Raw genomic sequence first — 16,362 nt, 5'->3', positions numbered from 1 at the left:
GGAGGAAGATGTGGTGCAACCCTTACTTGTTTCGACCAGCGCCCTCGAGCTGGCAACTGAGACGGTTGCACTGCTTCTGAAGGTTGACGATTATCACCTGACACGCTGAAGCTAGTTGGGGTTATGACAGGCGAGCGTGTTGACCTGACTGGGTGCACAATATTGCAATGAAGGAGCAGCAGGTTGGGAAATTTTCTCATTTGGTGAAAACTCAGAAAAGCAACAACGATATGACTTCAAATTCAATTCATTTGTTCCAAGCCTCCTCCACCTTGTTAATTGCGCCGCATTGAGGACATAAAGTGTAAAGGGCCCGGTGACCATTCAAACCGGGATGTTTTGCGACTTGAAGCTTGGGGATTTGAGAACAGCTGAAGGAGCGAGCATAAGTGGAAAAATATATCCTGCCAGTGAACCGGAATGCCACGAACGTGTGGTGGTTCGACGGAAAATTCTCTCGGGGTTGTCGGAGTCCCACGAAAGTGGACATGCTTTCGTGTGTCGACAAGGCAGTCAGGGTATGTGGAGGATCAACGTCCATTTCATCATACGCGAAGTCTGGGTAAAGGTCAAAACGGGGATAAACTGGCGCGGTATAGGTAGCTTGGGAAAGAAGGTCTAGCGATTGAGGAAGCTCTTTGGGCAGAAATTGATCATTACTCTCCGTACATTTGCGCTGCTGAAAGCAGAGTTGAAACCAATAAGCTACGTTAAATTGTCGAACAAGCCGACCTTGACAGCACGAGTGCTCCGAGTTGAATCAGATATCGGATGCTCTTCAAGGATTTTGCGCTTTCTGATTGGGGCGGAAATGGCAATGGCAGATAGCACCATATTCTTTTCTTTTTACGAAGGAATAGCAAGGCTTGCGTCTGCACGAGGTGGAAAAAGCTGGGTGTGGGGAAATCAAGGAGGCAATTGAGTCGGCCAGCGGCTGAGTGCCGAAAAAATCACTGTGGGCACAGAGAAGGCAATGTAACTTTAAACCTATTCCTATGCCTGTCAATACGCTTCCACCGATGCTTTCAGTTCGCTGGTTCTCCAATCGTATAGGCAGTCAGACGAGCCGATACCGGCTTATCTAAGTTATCTCATGGGGCGGCGCTGGATCAGCGAAGGCTTTCTTGGTCAACAACACCCAATAGGATCAGAGAATTCTTTCTCTTAAAAACACCCGCATGTAAACGAGCTCTAGATATCGTCTAGTAAAGCACTAATATGGGACGTGTCAACGAGCACAAGACACCAAGCGGTCTCGCGTGATACCTAAATCACGGGACTAAGACCTCGCCTCTTTCCGTTTGTTCCAACGCTTCTTCCTGATCATCGTCAACCCTTCACTCATCGCGACCTCATGGCGGCCGATTCAACGCAGACACCACCGGTCCCACTGCCTCCAACCATCCCAACCTTCAAGCTCGTCTTAGGTAGGTCTGGTGATCTTCCGTTCTTGTAAACCTCCACCAACAATCCGCTACAATTTCATTCTGACTCGATTGGCGCTCATGTTTGCCCAAACCGCTCCATTCGCCACCTCGCCACCCTGCTTATTCCGAAACCAACGATGCAGTTGGAGATGGGGGCACCGGGAAAACTACTTTTGTCAAGGTCTGGTCTGAACAACAAGAGTGCTTTTTGTGTGGAGATCGATTGATCTCACCTTAATCATCTGCTCGTTGATACAGCGTCATCTCACCGGCGAATTTGAAAAGAAATATATCGGTATGTGTTAAGATGTCGTCACAAAAGACAGTCGCAAGGCTGAACGGAATCGTGTGCAACCAGCTACCTTAGGAGTCGAAGTTCATCCGTTGTCTTTTTCAACCAATTTCGGAACGATCGTCTTCAATGTTTGGGACACTGCGGGCCAAGAGAAATTTGGGGGTCTTCGGGATGGCTATTACATTCAAGGGCAATGCGGCATCATCATGTTCGATGTGACTTCTCGCATAACCTACAAAAATGTCCCAAATTGGCATCGCGATCTGGAACGTGTCTGCGAGAATATCCCTATTGTCCTTTGCGGCAATAAAGTAGACGTTAAAGTATGTCCACCCATACGCAAGAAATCATTTTTGGCTGATCGATATGCTGCTGTAGGATAGAAAAGTGAAAACAGGAGCGATTACATTCCACCGGAAGAAGAACCTGCAGTACTTCGAAATTTCAGCGAAGTCTAACTACAACTTTGAAAAGCCTTTCTTGTGGCTTGCCAGAAAGCTAGTAGGGTGAGCAATGCATGTGCTATTTGTTGCATCCAGCCTCTGATTCAAGTCCTTGATAGGAACCCCGCCCTCGACTTCGTTGCTGCCCCGGCTCTCGCCCCGCCCGAGATCGTCGTTGACGCTGGACTGATGAAGCAGTATGAGGCTGATTTAGCAACGGTTGGTCGCTTCCTTTGGACCTTTTCTTATCTCATATTCGGAACTTCCATGTAGGCTGCCGCAGCACCGCTCCCTGAAGAAGATGAAGATTTGTAACATCTGTGCCGGCCTTAGCTATGCAGCGACTCTCTTTCCTTTTTACCATTGATTTCAAGCATTCTCGATCAATCCACATGAAATAAATGTCAATTCCCGTGATCCCTTGGGATCTAGACGTTCAGTCTAATGGCTGATATACTGAAAAACAAATGAGATATCGGTACCCCCACACTCTGCACGAAGCAAGTCATCATGATTATTTTTCAGTTCGTCATTGCGAAAATGGTTCCACCTGAATCACCATAAGTTGATTCCCGCATGAGGCCAGTTGAGATTGCCACCTACGTGCTTGCATCACCATATAAGAGTGCCTGCGATTTTAAGACCTGCTTGCCGTTTTTGCAACGCCCACACTTGAACGTGTCATGAGTTTCGCAGACGGTGCCGTCCTTAAACAAAAATAATTTTCTCAGCTCGTTTCCGCTGAATTGTAGCTCGCTGTTGTCCACTTGATCTACAATACTTGCACTCAATGACTGTTTGGAGGCTTGACGTTGGTAGATTTTCTCCTCGATAGTTCCGGTTGAGATGAACCTGTAGACAAAACCTATAATATACCTTAGTGCTCAGGGGAACTACTGCGACGTGAAGTCCCACATTGTTTTTTTTGTCCATCACGCCAAATCCTGGCGAGTGCTTGCTGATCCGACGCAGGGTTCCAATCTTAGATACGGTAAACTGCGCATTGTATACACGTCAAATTTTGCCGCTTACCAGGATCAAATAGGATGAGGCGATTTGCGCCGATGAGGTTGATTCCACAACCCCCAGCTTTACTGCTTAGAAGGAAGATGAACTCTGGACTCGCAGGATCATTGAACTGATCCACAATCTTGGCTCTCTTTGCTGTCGCCATTGCCCCATCCAGTCGAAAGAAGCCATATCTTATCAATATACCGATCCTAATTGGAACGCAGAAGACGGTCGCCAGGATAACAAGCATACCTTTTGCTCCGACATAGATCCTCGAAGAGGTCAAGTGTTTGAGTGAAGTTGCTAATCAATACTACCTTTTCTTTGGTCTCTGCTTTGATACGATCCAGAAATCTGCAGGGCCGCTCTGAGATGGAGTCATGACCATTATATTCTCTGACTAACCTTTCCAGCACTGCCATTTTCCCACTGTATGCAGAACGGAGTCCTGAGAACGTTTCCTGGCGCGACAGTGGGAGAGCACGGCTTAATCTGCTGCTGCCACGGTTGCCCATGCCAACATAGTCGAGGGGGAGTAGGTGATCGCATCCATGTAAAGCCTCGGGAAGATTCAACAACTGAGGAGTATTGCATAACTTCCGAAGCAGATCGATCGCCTTGAGAGGTTGGCTTCCCGAACCCTTCAGAAGGATCTGGATGTCCTTGGAGTTGGTGAAAAATTTATAGAGTGAAACCTGGAGCGCAGAAGGACGGCAGAAGATCACATGCTCATATTTAACAGGTACTTCAAACCAAAACTATGAGTGAAACCCCACCATTAGATTCTGATTACTCACAGTACTTTGAAAGTAAATCATTTGTTCGGCGAATTATGAATTTTGTTACCAACTCGTTAAGTTCCCTCATCCGCTCGATGCTCGCAGTCTTGTCAGCCGCTGAGGAATCAGCATCACGACCCTTGATGATAGCATTCTCGAATCTTCTGCGAAACTCGTTCCTGCTTCCAAGGAAATTAGGGTTCGCAAAATCTAAGAGTGAGAAATATTCCGATAAATCATTCTATTGTGGGGGATGAGACATGAACATGCTACGGAAAATGGATAGTCACCTGAATGGGTGTCCCGGTGATTACGACTCTACGTTGCACGTTAAGGTCGTTGAGTGCCTGAAAGGTTTGATTATCTGCATTCGGACGTTCCTCGGTAAACATGGAGGATTAATCTCAGGCTGGGCCACACACCAGAATTTTTCAGTCGGTGACCTTCATCGGCAAGTAGTAGTCCAACTGGACAGTTCTTGAGCTGAGGCGCCAATGAGCGCAAAGTCTCATAAGATACTATCATGACTTTGGGCAGACGTGCGTTAGAGTACAAGTTAGTTTGATAACCATTTCTTGCCTGGCTGAGTAATGTTTCGTCCAGAAGCGGATATCCATCGTGCGACGTTCGCTGTCATCTGGTCCCTGGTGCCCCTGCCATCAATAGCAAGGCAGCCAAGAGTACCATCCCCGAGCCATTTGGCTGGCGACGCAAGTGAGCAATTACTATGCAGCTGCAATTCACTATTTACCGAATTCATTTGCCCAGTTTCGCACCAAACTCGCTGGACACGCTATGATACACTTCTCGATCGTCGGTTTCCCTGGTCTAGGGGACTGCTTTAAAAGGGTCCAAAGCAAAGCGATACATTGCATGGTTTTCCCGAGACCCATCTCATCTGCCATGATACAGCTAGGTCACAGTCAAATAATCGCATGTCCCAAATAAAGACACACACACCCATATTGATTCCCCACCATATTACCCGTCGTACATTGATAGAGAAACTAAGAACACAAACTCAGTGTTGTAGCCCTAAGGGCAACACATAAGCAACTTACTTTAACCCCTTCAACTTGATGGGGGCGGAGCTTTCTGCTCAGCAGTGGGTCTATGACCACAGGGACCTTCACAGCCTTGGCAGCACATCCCACTCGATTCGTCTCGCCAAGCAATTCGCGTAGGCTTTTATGAGGATTAAACAAACCCAAATCGCAAGCAGTTTGTCGAGCTTCTAAATTTTCCAGTTCCTTCGCTTCTTGTTTCATGCGCTCTTTCCTCTCTTCGTCTGTTTCTCCATCATTAATTGTGGGATCGTACAAGACGATAGCATGGTCTGACATAGGATCATGAAGGGGTCGCGGAGGTATCGAGATCGGAGCCCTGACGCCAAGAGGAGCGCCAGTTATTGTAGTCGGTATAATTTCGCCTGACTTAGCTCGCATTGTCGGGATTCTAAAGACGGAAGTGATGCTGGAAGGAGGCTTGAGGATTGGGCGTGATTTTCGCGGGCCCACATGATCTATTAATATATCAGAGGGATTCGGATGGGGCACGCTGTTCTCTTCGTCCGTGTCAGTGTAGGAAACACGCTTCCTCTTCCGTGAGGGTCGCGAAGCCTCATGTGTTGTAAAAGCTGGAAGGGGAACTTTAAATGGCTTCCAAAGGGTCACAGGACCATTATTTGACGCAGGTTTGCTTCCCCGGTGAGCGTACATGACTTGGGGAGCGACACGCGAGCCAGAAAGGACTAGGTCGCAGCGTTCGCGATTTGGTTCAGGGTTTCCTTGATGTCAATAAAAACAAACAGCACTTTCGGTATTTCTATCACGTGGTCCAATTTGGTTCCGCTGCCCGAAAACAAGCCTCAAAAAACAAAAGGTACTGCATATCTCCTGTCCTGGTCATAATAAACATGTAAATTCCTATGAACACATTACATGGTTCCTCTCTATTGGATCAATTATGTAACTATTTGCAAACACGTCACATGGCCCTGGATCACATGGACCTCGCAACTTCACCACAACATTCTTCTTTCATTCATCACATGGATGACCTTCTCTCTTGTATCAATGTATCATTGGCCTGCTGTCAGAGTGCTGAGCTGCTCTGGGTCTGAGCCAAGTATTGGAATATCAATGTGCATGCATACTGATATTTTCTTTATTGACGCGATATCAATTGAGGATATCGTATATACCTTTTTGTCTTGATGCAGTCTTCATTGCCGGTTATAGCAGGCAGTCGCTATAAGCGATATTAGCGCTAGGTGTATAAAACACACTGTGCGCTGAAGGAGCGGAGCTGGATCACCTTATGTAACCAGTTTCCTACGTCCAATAACGATATTAGAGTTTGTGCTGATTTGCGTACTGACCGTGTTTTGGTTGCCAAATATATGATTGTTCACTGTCTAAACAACAATAAACACCCCCCAACGATCTCACCTGATGTATAGATCGTCTACGGATAAAATTCTATATTGACTTTACTATGATTTCTAGTCAATATTACACCTATATTTACCACTTTTCAGTAGGATGTGATTTTCCTGATAATTTACTGAAGGAAAACTGCTAATAAAATAATTCCGCAATAAATGTTACTCAATACAGGAGTGACCAAACTGCTCTTTCTATCGCTTAGAGTGCGTGCTAGTTATCTAGCAGGTTCAGGATCGCTCACTTTTCTCCTGTGGTGTGATAACCAAGTATTGCTGAGAGATTATTCAATTAAGAAGTCCCTCCACCAAATTCTCACTAATTCTCACTATGACACTTTTGTTCAGCTGTGTCTAACTGACCCTAACTCACGCTTAGAGTGACATGTTAGTTTTATATTAGCTAACAACTAATATTTGCTTTTATCTTTTGGAGCAAACGAACCAACCACTGGTGAGGAGAATTAAACTTTTATTTCTACCTGAGGTTTGAGAGGGGGCAGAAGCGGTGGCCTTTTATGCTTTTCAGAGGCCTCTCTACTCCCACGCCTCGCACTAGTTACATGTGCTACATTTGTATTATAGATAGTTCTAGAATGATATAGGGGCTTGGGCTGTGTAAGCTTAATAATGGACTTAGGACATGACTCAGCAATAAGTAATTCATTTCTTTGTCTTTTGGGCCGATCTCAACGGGATCTTGTAGCGCTGAAGCTATGCTCTACACCGCCTTAATTACGAACGGTTATCTTTAGAAATGACTCGGCTATAAAGGAACTTTCTAGACTGTTCTCTAATTGACCCCTTTTTGTGAAGCCGCATCATTACTAATGTTCTAGAGCCTTCCCAATTAATTAACTGATCCGCGGACTTCTGAATCACTTCATGCTTATGATCCGAGATCCAGATCATCAATCATTCCTTTGTTCCGATTTATTTGGGCTTAAAATCAAAAAGTTTTGATGAATCATGGGAAAATATACAAGATCCGGTTTTTTAGCATTTTCTCCTCTTCTGATGCGATCAAAAACTGTCCGCCCGCGCCGGGGAATACTCTATCATATGGTATTCGGTCCGCCAGACTTCCGGGCGCCAATATATTTCCCTTGAGTCACATTACCTTTTGTAAGAATTAGCAAATAAATATATATGAATTATAAGGTGTTTCGCCGTTTGAGCGATATCTCCGTCAGTTTTGAAGCTTTTAGAATGAAACAAAACCGTGGATAAAGTTAAAAAACAGTCCTTCCAGATGGTAAAAAGATTACAGTCAAAAGTTTACTGGTTCCCGAGATATTTACATTTCTTTCCCAATGTTCCTTCTTATTCTGCCGTCTATGTGCTATTTTCTTGTTGTAGGGATATATTCTTTGAATATTACACCTATGTCAAGTTCTAGGCATGATTGTAGTAGATTAAATCTCATACTACATGGGTGTAGATATTTTATAATGATCTTCTAATGTCTGTCCAGTCTCATAAAGATCATGAGATCTGTTAAACGTCTGAACTTGTCACCTGTTCGTTGACTATTCTGATAGATCATTGTTTTATTCTTTGAATATTATTTCTCCTACAGCGCGGAAATTTTTCACACCCCCTCAGTTCTCTTGTTCGAGACTGAGGTGATATCCTTTTTCTTTTACTTTATTCCTTGTATGCGAGTTCTGACTGTATTTACAGACCGCGTGTATAGGTAAAGGAACAATAAACTTAGTTCTCTTGTTCGAGACTGAGACCGCGCGTATAGCTTATTTACTTTACCAAGGAGTCCGGGGGTGTCAGCTGGGGTGTTACTCAATGGAGTAGAATCAGTCTCAATAGGAGACCCATGGGGCCCCTGGCAACTCCAGCTGAGCAGCGAGGGGAATGAGGTCTATTACAATATGTATCTACTAAGTACAACTTACCTGAGCAGTGAGGGGAATGAGAAAAGAAAGTTATCTCTCTCACTTGCTACTCAGGGAATACTGTACGCGCATGACCAACAACCGGCAGGGTCCCAAGTGTGACACAAAATGATGGACTGGCACCTCATTTTGATGCATGACACCCAACCGGTTGGGGGTGTGACTCAGATAGATGGGACCACTGTAGTCCCTCCTACATCTAACTTTCAGAGCTGTGACCTCAGCCATGGAATGCAAGTCAGATGGGCATGCAATTTGGATGAGGAATTGGCAATTTTTCATTTCTAATCTAAGTATGTACTTGAAAAAATACATTTAAGGCCCTGCCAGCCAAACTAGTCTTGCTCACCTGGAGTGGAAACCTACACGAAGAAGAGAGACTGCCAGACAACTGGCTTAACAGCCCCGGGGTTTTAGTGGGTATACCGGACCCCCTGTGACCAGGGCCAGGAGCCCCACATGATGCTGATAACTGGCTAGTGTGTAACACATTTCCCCATGGTGGCTAACTGGCACTCCAATCTCTCAATGGGACCCTGCCTCCCTACACAAACCCCAATACATGCCTATGTATTGCAAAAGCTGCTGGGGTTCCACCAAAAAAAAAAACATTTGCATAGCCACTGTGCCACCAGTGATGTGTTGCATGACACTGTTCACTCAACCTTTTGCCCAGTGTGACACGTGACATGATGGTCAAATTGGCCAGACCATGAGGCCAGCATGATGCATGACAGGTAGTTGGTCATGCGTGTACAGTAATAAGGTTGGCATACTTGGTAATGTGAGGCCACTTTACAGAAAGGGATGTAGCACAGGTTTAAATCAGTCCAGGGTTGATGTGTCATCAGCTATGAATAAGTGGTCCAGGCTTGGCTGTGCTCTGACACCTGCCTGCATTGTGTGCAACATGTCTAGCTCCAGGTGTTATAGGAATGGGTTCCAGGGAACCCAACCTGAGCTGTTCTGCTCACAGGTGGAGGTGGCTTGTTACGGAAATGGACTAGAATCTTATGGTCCATGGCTGCAAGCAAGGGGACCCAGGGTCACCTCCATTTCCTCCTCTTCATTGCCAAACCCCATGCCAAGCTTTCCCACTGGGTTTTGGTGCTGGCTGGGGGATTTGTTGAGTTTCAAGGGACTTCCCTTGACCATTGTGACTTTTATATTAGATAGTTAGAAGTCATATGACATGTAAGGCAGATGCCGGAAATGTTCTCTTTATCAAATATACAATCTCAGACTATCACCCAGTGATTGTAACTGTCACCCCAGTGTGCCACCACCTGTAAACCTTCCCTGTAACATCTGACTTGGTCAATATTGATGTCTACATCAATATTCTTACAATCCATGAGGAAACCTCAACGACCCAGTGAGTGCTCAGACACCGGACCTCACCCTTCCTGCTCCCACCCCCCCACTGGGTGGTTGAGCTCCCATTCCTACCCTTCCTGTAGTACCCTACCAGGCCCTACAGCCTTTCCTCCCTTCTTGGGAGGGAGAAGTGACTCAAGCAGCCCCAGGATGCTCAGCCACGTACCTGCAGGCCCAAATTCCCACGGTCACTCACTACCGTGTGCTAGTCAACCAACCCGCTTGTCCCAACAATTCATACTACCGGTACACTCCCCTAAGTGCCAAGTAACTGATAGTCGACCACTGGGCTGCTCCCTCAAGGAGTGCCAACTACCCATGCTACCGGTATGCTCATATGAGTGCCAAGTCGCTGCTAGCCAACTGTTAGGTGGCTCCCTCAAGGAGCCCCCATTATACCTGCTGCCGGTACGCTCCTCAGAGCGCCTAGTTGCCACTAGCCAACTGTTAGGTGGCTCCCTCAAGGAGCCCCCATTATACCCGCTGCCAGTACGCTCCTCAGAGCGCCTAGTTGCCACTAGCCAACTGTTAGGTGGCTCCCTCAAGGAGCCCCCATTATACCCGCTGCCAGTACGCTCCTCAGAGCGCCTAGTTGCCACTAGCCAACTGTTAGGTGGCTCCCTCAAGGAGCCCCCATTATACCCGCTGCCAGTACGCTCCTCAGAGTGCCAAGTTACCGCTAGCATGTCACCACACCCGCTGCCAGTACGCTCCTTGGAGCGCCAAGTTACCATTAATACACCCGGCCTCAGATCTCCTCCTGCTCTCCCTTCAATGGCTACACAGTCACCTCCATCCGTGAGCAGAACGGCTCAGGTTGGGTTCCCTGGAACCCATGCCTGTAACATGGCTGCATAGCCATCAGAGGGAGAGTGGAAGGGGAAGGGTGTCCAAAGGTACATATAACCTGTGGGTTGGCCAACAGTAACTTGGCACTCCTGGGAGCATACCAGCAGCAAGTACAGCAGAGGCTCCTTAAAAGATCCACCAAGTGGTCTGCTAATGGGGACTTGGTGCTCCTGGGAGTATACCAGCAGTGGGTGTGTTGGGAGTGGTTGGCTAGTGGTGACTTGGTGCTCAATGGAGCATACTGGTAGCATGTAATACTGGGACTCCCAAAGGGAGTCATCCAGTTGGTGGCTATCAGTGACTTGGCACTCATGGGAGCATACTGGTAGGGGTCCAGGTGGATCGGATAGGATCGGATTAGGATCAGAAATCCTGGATTGGGACACCTCCCAATGGCCAATCCGGATCTGCCAGATGAAAATCCCGGATGATCCTGGATGATCCTGGATAATAACATCTCAAGACTTCTTTGTATTTTAACATGTATTTACCTGAATTCCCATCATACAATAAATTTTGGAAGCTATTCAAATGGGCTATTCATCAATGTAAAGTGTGTTGACACCGTGGGGAACAGTCCTGACACCCCTTTACACAGTGGTTAGCATGAGTACAGACATTGAGTCACCCCAAAAGACTTGTGTCCAAAAAAGTATTTTGCATTTTTCTCGATAATTTACTGGTCAATTTAGTCTCAAATTGTATATTCTGGAAGCTATTCAAATGGGCTATCCATTGGTGTAAAGTGTGTTGACACCATGGGAAACAGCCCTGACGCCCCTCTGGACAGTGGCCAGCATTGTGCACAGACAGTAAGTTTGGACAGCCACAAGTGTTTGCAGACTCGTGTCCAAAAAAGTATTTTGCATTTTTCTCGATAATTTATTGGTCAATTCACTCTCAAATTGTATATTCTGGAAGCTATTCAATGGGGCTATCCAACTATGTAAAGTGTGTCTAGACCATGGGAAACAGTCTTGACACCCCTCTGGACAGCAGCCAGCAATGTGCACAGACAATGAGTCAGGAGTTAAAATATCTCAGATGACTTTGCTACAATACAATAATTTCAATTGCAGGAGGCTGTTAGAACGGGCGGATTCGGACGACTCCGGAGTGGAATCGGAGACTTAGTGTGGAGGGACCTTGGCCTCAGCGACTCAGGCGGAGCGCTGTGCCATTGCTGTTTGTCCATTTGGTCCTTAATTTCACAGTAGGTGAGCAGGAAGTCTCTAGGGGGCATTTCAGGTCAATTTCGGACTAAAACCAAAACGAGTATGTACAAGCGCTGATATATATAATGGAAGGGGCAAAAGCACAAGGAGAACAAAGGGTAACCGAATCGGAACGAAGATGTCCGAATGGGAACAAAGGGTAGAAGGAGCGGAGCGGTACCGAAGGTCATAAGGTAGGACCTGTGATACGTCCAAAAGGAGGTAGGGAGGGCGAGGCCCAGAGGGGCAGGAGGATGAGGGGAAGTGGGGATGATGACTAACTGGCTAGAATAGGAAGAAGCAGTAGTCCAAATAGGGATGAGGGGAAAACGCGAGAAATACATTACAAGCGGCGAGAGTGCCGAAGGCGATCCGCAAAGCTTGGGGGTTGTGGAGCTTACGGAGGTTACGGAGGCGGGGTTGAAAGTCCGAGGGATATTGGCAATGGTGTTTACGTAGTATGAGGTCACCAATGCAATGGACTAAGACCGAGGTGGAGTCAAAGTCCGAGGTAGGGACTATGACGGAGGCTCGGAGCAAGGTACAAGCGGTGTCCGAGTGCGAAGTACGGAACAGCGGTAGAAGGTTGTAACTTGGCGGAAGGGTGGCGGAGGAGTAACGGAGGGAGGAGAGAGGGGACAGGTAAGGGGAGAAGGAGTGGCGGAAAGGAGAGTAGTCAGGTCCGAAGGTGAGTATCGGAACGGACGGGGGAAGCGTAGGAGGATAATGGGAGGGTGGAGGTGTTGTGAAGGGGAGCGGAGTAGTAGGAGGGTGGCGAGAGGGGCGGTGTTCGGTCCGAGATGAGTATCGGAACGGACGGAGATAGGGTCGGGGAGGTAAGGAGGAGGTGTGTTGCCAGGACCGAAGGTGAGTATCGGAACGGCAGCGGTAGGTTATGACTCCGGAGGTGAAGAGGGTGGAGGTCCAGAAGTCGGGTCGGGGTCGGGTATGCACGGATATGACAGAGGCCCCCAAACCAATAAGGGGGCCGTTAGTTGCATGCTAGCAATGGGACTCCATCCTGGATCATCTGGGATAATCCGATCCACCCAGAGCCCTACATACTGGTAGTGGGAGTTGTTGGGGTAAGCAGGTTGGTTGACCAGTGCATGGTAATGGTGACCATGGGAAGTTGGACCTGCAGGTGCTTGGCCAGGCCTCCTGGGGGAATATGGCCACTTCTCCTTCCCAAGGAGGAGGAAGGGTTGCAGTACCCAATGGGGTACTGCTGTAGGGATAGGAACAGGAGCTCAACCACTCAGTGGACTGGTGGGAGCAGGTAGTGGAAGGTCTGGTGATAGGACACTCACCAGGTTGTTGGGGTTTCATCATAGAATATAGGAATATCAAGGTAGACATGGGAATGGGACAGTTCTGAGGGTACAAGATAGTGGCACAGGGAGTGGTAGTTACAGTCACAGAGTATGGTTTTCTGTTGTATGTATATTCAATAAAGAGACTATTCTCAGCATCTGCCTTACACATCATATGACTTCTAACTATCTAATATAAAAGTCACAATGGTCAAGTGTCAGGGACCGACCCGGGGTCGAGAGCATCTGGGTATATCACCCGGGGCTGAGGGCCCAGTAGGGTGCGGTGCGGGCATGCGTAACAATGGGCCCGAAGCAGGTGAGGGTCCGTGGCCACTTAGACTAAAGTGGGAAGTGTGAGAAGAAGGTTGCTTCTCAGTTCCCACTTAGGCTGTGTTTATGTACATGCAGTTGGAGGTCATGTGGGGAGCACCACGTCATCTACGTGCACAGCCGTGTCCGCCCGGGTATCTCCATAAGAGGTCTCAGGCACATCCGGTGTGTAGGGCGTCACCCGGTGTGTCCGGGTCCGGGCGTGTTGTGCAGCCTGGTTAATGGTACATCGAGCAAGGAAGTCGTCCGTGTAGTAGAAAAGGAAAGAAGAAAGAGAAGGGAAAGGGAAAGGGAGAAGGAGAGAAAGGAGGGGGGAGGATGGGGGCAGTGGGTGAGGATAGTGGGATCAGGTGGGGTCGGACCGGGTGAAGTGGGGTCAGGCGGGTGTGCCCTGACATCACCTAAGCCGCTTCGCCTCGAAGCGGCCAGGCGGTTCTCCCTCTCTCTTCCTGGAGCCTGGGGGTGTGTCCTGTGGAACTCCTCAATCCGGTCGGGGGCATGGGCTAAGCGGTCCTGCTGGAGCCATTGGTTCTCTGAGCTTGGCCAGCCCATGAACTTTACCAGGTACCAGAGTTTCTGGCATAGCCATTTTGAGTCCAATACTTTCTCAACTTCGTACTCCTCTTCTCCATCTACAAGTTCCGGGCCCGGGTGGGGGTCAGGGGGTTGTTCTGCGATCTCGTCCGGGCGGTGGGGTTTTATGTTTGTCATGGACACGACTGGGTGTACTCCCTTCTGCTGTGCGGTGAGCTGGAGCTTGACAGCAGCTGGGGAGACGACTTGATGACCTTGAAGGGACCTAGCCACTTATGGACCAGCTTCTTGGTTGGACGGTCAGTCATATAGTTTTGGGCGCTGAGCCAGACTTGGTTGCCTTCCTGGTACTTGGGGGCTGCCTCCTGGCCTCGGTCATAGTAGCGGGCCATCTCGTCCGCTGCGTGTTCCAGAGCTGCCTTCGCCTCCTCCTGCATCTTCATCATCCTGGATGAGAAAGCGTCAGCAGCTTCTACCTCGGACGTACGTGTGGGTTCCGTCCCCATCCTGGGGTGCTGCCCGGTGTCGAGCTCGAAGGGGGTTCAATGGGTGGAGGAGTGGACATGGTTGTTGTAGGCAAACTCTGCCAGTGGGAGCCAGTCCGCCCAATCGTCCTGGCGGTGGTTGACAAACACCCGGAGATAGGCTTCAATCTCCTGGTTGACCCGTTCTGTTTGTCCATCAGTCTGGGGGTGGTAGGGTGTTGAAGGGGTTAGTTTGACCCCCAGGAGGTCCGCAAGTTCCCTTGAGAAGCGTGAGACGAAGGTGCTTCCCCTATCACTGAGGATCTCTTTGGGGAGCCCGTGGTGCTTCCAGACATGCTCTAGGAAGAGCCGGGCGATACCAGCCGAGTCCACGGACGTCACAGTAGGGATTGCGTGGATATGTTTGGACAGGCGGTCCACTACAACTAGGATGGAATTATATCCCTTCGACTCTGGGAGTTCTCCCACCATGTCTACTGAGATCACCTGCCAGCGGTGGGTGGGGATTTTATTTGGGGTGAGCTTCCCAACCTTTCGTGTGGGGAAGGTTTTGACACGATTACAGGTGTCGCATCCACATACATATCGTCCGACATACTCTGCCATCCGGGGCCACCAGTAGTCGTGGGAGACGAGCTCCAAGGTTTTCCATCGCCCTGGGTGGCCCATCGCCTGCGCGTCGTCGTGTAGCCATACCAGATCGTGGCGGAGTTGTGGGTCTTTCGGGACATACACCCTACCCTGGTAGAGGACCAACTCTCCTTGTTTCTCCCACTTGTCCGACCTCAGTGTCCCTTCTCCCAATTCCCTCATGGTCTTCACCACCTGTTCATCATGATCCTTCACTTCTCGTATCCTCTTCAGAATATCTGCTTCCTCACCCTCCACTGAGACTGCCTCTGTTGCGCGGGCCTCAAACCAGCCCGGCTGGAGGAGTGTCAGTCCTTCGTTGTCATCTCTTCCCTTTGGGTGGTCAGCACATCGTGAGAGCGCGTCCGGTTTCCCCATGAGTTTCCCTGGACAGTGGACGAGGGTGAAGTAGAAGTGGGAGAGGAAGAGGGACCACCGTGCTTGACGTTGGTTCAGCCTCTGGGCCGTGCGGAAGTACCCCAGGTTACGGTGGTCCATGTAAACCTCGACCTTCTCCTTGGCACCTTCCAGGAAGTGCCGCCACTCTTCAAGGGCTCGGACGATTGTGAGCATCTCCTTGTCGTATACCTCGTAGTTATGTTCCACATCTGTGAAGCTTTTGGACATGAATGCTACCGGGTGGAACTCCCCATCCGACTGGAGCTGGGAGAGAACTGCACCAGTTGCGAAGTTGGAGGCGTCACACTCGAGCCTGAAGCGGCCGGAGTCGGTGGGGAAGGAGAGGACAGGGGCAGTGGTGACGGCTTCCTTATGTTGCAGTACGATAGACCTGCCTCCTATTGGTTGATGCAATCTCCTAGAGAACTGCTGTGGCCATATGGTGTAGTGGTTATCACCTCCAAATATATGTTGGATGGACCTGGGTTCGAATCCTGGTGTGGCCACCCTTTTCAGAGTTTACAATACCTTAAGGGTATGGAAGGCATGGTCTTTGTCCGGGCCCCAGTTCCAGACTTTGGTTTTACGGGTCAGTGTGTGAAGTGGGCGGGCCTTCTCAGAGAAGTCTCTGATGAACCGGCGGTAGAAGTTTACAAACCCCAAGAAGGACTGTACTTCCTTTACCTTGGTTGGGGTGGGCCAGTCAAGGACTCCTCGGACCTTCACGGGGTCCATCGTGACGCTCCCTTCGGAGATGACGAGTCCGAGGTACTCGATCTGCATCCACTCAAACTTGCACTTCTCTGGCTTTAGGAAGAGCTTCCTCCTCCACAGCGTCTCCAGGACCTCTCAGACGACCCTCTGGTGCTCCTCTAGGGTAGTTGTGAAGATGAGGATGTCATCCATGTAACAGATGACAA

The 16,362-nt window shown here is 48.9% G+C and overlaps 1 non-coding gene across 1 annotated transcript; it reads left to right on the top strand.

The window, feature by feature from the left end:
- Nucleotides 1-15,875: 15,875 nt before the first annotated feature.
- On the top strand, nucleotides 15,876-15,948 carry EI90DRAFT_t335. The gene has a single exon. It is a non-coding gene; the product is annotated as a tRNA-OTHER (tRNA).
- Nucleotides 15,949-16,362: the final 414 nt, after the last annotated feature.

The sequence above is a fragment of the Cantharellus anzutake genome (genome assembly GCF_015039405.1).
Source record: "Cantharellus anzutake strain C23 chromosome Unknown EI90scaffold_297, whole genome shotgun sequence".
NCBI classification, from domain to species: domain Eukaryota; kingdom Fungi; phylum Basidiomycota; class Agaricomycetes; order Cantharellales; family Hydnaceae; genus Cantharellus; species Cantharellus anzutake.
Note: the sequence above shows the minus strand (reverse complement) of the source record. Positions and strands in the feature narration are given on the sequence as shown.